The sequence below is a fragment of the Zingiber officinale genome, chromosome 1A (assembly GCF_018446385.1).
Source record: "Zingiber officinale cultivar Zhangliang chromosome 1A, Zo_v1.1, whole genome shotgun sequence".
In the NCBI taxonomy this organism is placed as follows: Eukaryota; Viridiplantae; Streptophyta; class Magnoliopsida; order Zingiberales; family Zingiberaceae; genus Zingiber; species Zingiber officinale.
Genome location: NC_055987.1, coordinates 190,001,428 through 190,006,236, shown reverse-complemented (window position 1 = coordinate 190,006,236; position 4,809 = coordinate 190,001,428).

Sequence of the window (4,809 nt, the reverse complement as noted above, 5' to 3'; positions counted from 1 at the left end):
TGGACGAACGGGATAAGCAAAGGGCTTTGCAATAAGGGTAACGCTTCTTATTCATGTAGATCTAAGGTAGATCTAGGTTAGAAACATATACATGATTTATTTTATATATCTTCGCACGGATCCGTGGCAAGACTTCGAGGTTTCCGTAATGCAAAAAGCAATTTTTGCGACTCGAAAGTCCCAACACTTTGATGGTAGAAAATAATACATTGGCTAACTCTAACCTGATTTTAAAATCCCCAGAGCAACATCTTACTGATTCATTATTCAAACATCCTCCAAATGTTATAAGAAGGTTAACTGATAAATGTCTGCATAAAGAAGACAGAAATTCTAGCTTCTCACCTTACAACTTCAGTGCTGCTATACAAAATCCCTCTGATGGCTGATAATGTAACATAAGTCAGTTTGCTGACTTCTCACAGCAAACCAAATTCCATGTCACCTATTCACCAAAATTGTCCTCATTCTTTCTATTATTGACTTAATCCGCTAAGGACTTTGCAATATCATAAAAATTTAGATACAGTAGATGCTAGATATGATAACTACAATTGCAAGAATCATACAGCAAAAGAAAATGATTTGAATTGCGTTAGACAACTAATAGGAAAGAAGAATGATAGGAACCCAGGGGCTTATCACGTGAAAAAATCGAAAGAGAAAAATGAAAAGGGGGATAAGGTGATCACTTCGAGGAGATCGACCTCCAATAATCAAATGAAATTGATTAACTAAAAGAAAAATTACTTGTCCTCCAAAATTACATAACGTCTCTTTAAATAGAGACCTAAACTACTTTTTCAAAAGAAAAGGTCTAAAAAAAATAAAATAAAAATATATTTTTAAGATAAAATGTCTTATTAAAACTTATCTAGAAAAAAAAGAAAAAGTTTAAAACTTATTTTAGAAAAGGAAATAAAGTTAAAGAATTTATTTGAATAGATCCATTAAATGATCTTATCATTCCACCGGCCTTCAAAACAACCTTGTCCTCAAAGTTGTTTATCAATAAACTCTAGAAATTTTTCTTGAATGGTATCATATAATTCCCATGTTACATCATCGATAGATAAATTGTCCCAAAACTGCACTTAGATCTTTTCACAAAAAGAGAATGCTCACGTAAAAGAGTAAGTACTTTATAAAGGTGATGCAAATTATCTTCGAATGATGAACTATAAACAAGGATATCATCAAAGAAAATCAAAACAAACTTGCGGAGGTAAGGCCTGAAGATATCGTTCATCAAACTTTGGAATGTAGAAGGTGTTGGATCGAGAAGCGCTAGAGGAGGGGGGTGAATAGCGTTCGTGGCTATTTCGTGCGATTTAGAAATAGAGTCGGAATACGCAGCGGAAAAATAAAAGCAAACACACACACAAACACAGGTTGCTTACTTGGTTCGGAATCTGTGGCGACTCCTACTCCAAGGCCCACGCTCATTGAGAGTTTATGATGGGCAACACTTATAATATCGAAAAGATGTTACAATTTAAGTACAATAAACAGAAATTAAATATACCAACGACACTGGAAAATAGCAGATTCAGAGCTCCGGGTCGTCGGGATATTGTTGCAGCACTTCGGGATGGACTCGTTAGCAGCTGGATGCAGAAGGATTGCTTTTTCGAAGATGTTTTAGATTGTTGCTCGAGACCTCCTTTTATTTACTATTGAAGGCGCGTTAAAGCCCATCCGAGGAGCCTCCAACCCGCCGAGTCAGCCGCGTGGATCAGCACTGATCCGGTTGCACCTCATCCACTTGAAGGCGCCTTCAAGCCACTCCAAGGCGCCTCCAAGCTGCGGTCCAAGGCGCCTCCAGCTCCTCTGCACAGCTGGCTTCGGCTTGCACCCGAGGCGCCTCCAATTTACATGGATGAGGCGCCTCCTCTGCACAGCTGGCTTCGGCTTGCACCCGAGGCGCCTCCAATTTACATGGAGGCACCTCGGACATTGTTCATCCGAGGCATAACTTGTTCCTTTTGTACCTGCAAGATATGTTAGTCCCAAAACAACACCGCACCCTACAAGACAGAGTTAGAACATATATAAACATGATAAATTAAGTGGTTGAAAGTCATCAGACTGTCCAGGTCTGACTTCGGATTTTCAACCGGAAACCCTAGGTCGACCCGACGTCTACTGTTCTCTCTGCGAGGAACGCGTCCTCACCTACTCCACTCAGGAGAGTTACCTGATGCCAGTACGATCCTCCAGATCGATTGGACTTTTCATGTAGGGGTACCATCCCCTAGGACCTAGGGTTACCACCCCCTAGGATTTTTCTCCACCTAGAGTTACCACCCCCTAGGACCTAAGGTTACCCCCCCCTTAGGATTTCCCTTCACCTAGGGTTTTCCTCCACCTAAGATTACCACCCCCTAGGGGTTTTCACTTGTCTAACCGCAGGTAGAACTTTTACCTAAGAACACTTAGGACTTTCCTGCAAGCTCAATCAAACACATTAGATAACAAATAATCTTAACTTTGAATCCCTTTGCCATTATCAAAACTTGGGTTCGATCGTCGGATGCTTCCCGCACCAACAAAAGGTGCATTAGTTAAACCGAAAGACATGACTAAAAATTTATAATGACCATCATAAGTCTGAAAGGCTATTTTGGAATGTCTGACTGATGGATTCTTGTCTGATGGAAGCCTATGCGAAGATCCAACTTTGAGAAGAATGAGGAATCTTCTAATTCATCAAGTAATTCATTAATGATGGGGATGGAGTACTTGTCTTTCACTATAATTTTATTAAGTGCCCGGTAATCTACACACATTTGCCAATTTCCGTCTTTCTTTCGTACAAGCAGTACTGGAGAATAATATGGAATTACACTTGGGCGAACGATACCATCTTGAAGCATTTCTTGTACAATCTTCTCAATTTCCTCCTATATGTAAGGGTAGCAATAGGGCCTAACATTTGCTTTAGGATCTTTTTTTATGGAGAGTTGCATGAGAAAAATGGAGCAATCTTTCTTTAATAATTGCTCTGCCTGATAACTACTGATTGATATAATAGTATCTTGTCTCTTGCCTCTGATACAAACTTCTTTTCTTTGATCTTGGAAGCGCATTGTTAGTTGAGAGAAATTTCATATTATGTCTCCTAACGTTCTCAACCATTGTGCTCCAAGTACAACATCACATTCATCTTGGGGTAGAAGAAAGAGATCTCTCATTAATTCATAATTTGGTAAAAAAAATTTAATACTATTACACTTTCCTGGACTTGTAAGTGATCTTCCATCGACCACCTTAACATCAAATGTCGATACTTGCTCTATTTTTTGTTTAAGCCTGTTTGCCAGATTGAGTCTAGAAAATTGTTTGTGCTTCCTGAATCTATAAGTATCATTACTGGCTGTTTTTTAATGAATCCTTTTACTTTCATCGATTGTGGAGTTTGTAGTCCTTCTAAGGCATGAACTGATATTACCATAGAGTCATATTGTACTTCATTGATATTATCTTGTGTTTCACCTTCATTGAAATCATCCTGTTCCTCAGAGTTCTCTATTGGTTCAATCATCAGTATCCTCTTTTGCTTGCATTGATGACCACGATGCCACTTTTCATCGCAATGCCAGCATAATCCCTTTGTCATTCTTTCCTTGATCTCTTCTTTTGTCAATCTACGGGGTGTTGAACAATGCGATGTGTTTTCATTAATTATCTTATTATTTCTTCTTCCTTCCTCATTGATCTTTTCTTCTTGTAGTTGTGCAAAGGATAAGGCAGCCTTCATGGTGAGGGGTTGATTCATTTTTACTTCTCGTCGTATATCAAGGCGAAGTCCTTCAATAAAAGTGCCTAGTAATTGCTTTTCTGACCAATCATGAGTTCAATTAGAGAGTCACTCGAATCGTCCTTGGTACTCCAATACGGTTGTAGTCTGTCGAATTTTGATCAATTCTCCGTCAACATTCTCATAATCGGAGGGACCAAATCGATTGAGGAGTTCTTCTTTGAATTCCTCCCATTTTGGAGGTCCATCGCATGCTTCAAGCCAGTCATACCATTGGATGACATCACCTTCGAGGTTTATAAATGCTAATTCTACCTTTGTATAGTCCGGTGTGCTGTGAAAGCGAAAATATTTTTCAACCCTTGAAATCCATCCAATCGGATCGTTGTTCTCCCAACGAGGAAATTCCACCTTCATACATGGAAGGTTGTGCTCTCGATCTTCATTTGAGTTCGCTCTATGGTCATGTTGTTGTTGTCGAGACTACTGATTTATTCCCTTTTGATTAGTATGCTTGAGTTGGAATCTGCTTCAAAACGATCCTTCAATTCTTGCACTATTGTGACTAATGATGCCATAGTTTTTTTAAATTTATCCATCCTTGTCACGTGCTTAGCTTTAAACTCTAGAGCTCATTTGGCGTCAAGATGAGATCCTCCGGTCGTAATGTCAGAGTGGATCTTCTTCTCTTGAAGTCGGGTTAAGACCATGCGCTTGTTGAAGTTGCTGTGAGATACTATAAGGCGATGATGAAGTGAACTTGCTTTGATACCAAGTTGATAGAAACCCAGGGGCCTATCACGTGGAAAAATCGAAAGAGAAAAATGAAAAGGGAGATAGAGTGATCACTTCGAGGGGATCGACCTCCAATAATCAAATAAAATTGATTAACTAAAAGGGAAATTACTTGTCCTCCAAAATTACATAACGTCTATTTAAATAGAGACTTAAACTACCTTTTCAAAAGAAAATGTCTAAAAGAAAAATAAAATAAAAATATATTTTCAAGAGAAAATCTCTTATTAAAACTATCTAGAAAAAAAAATCTA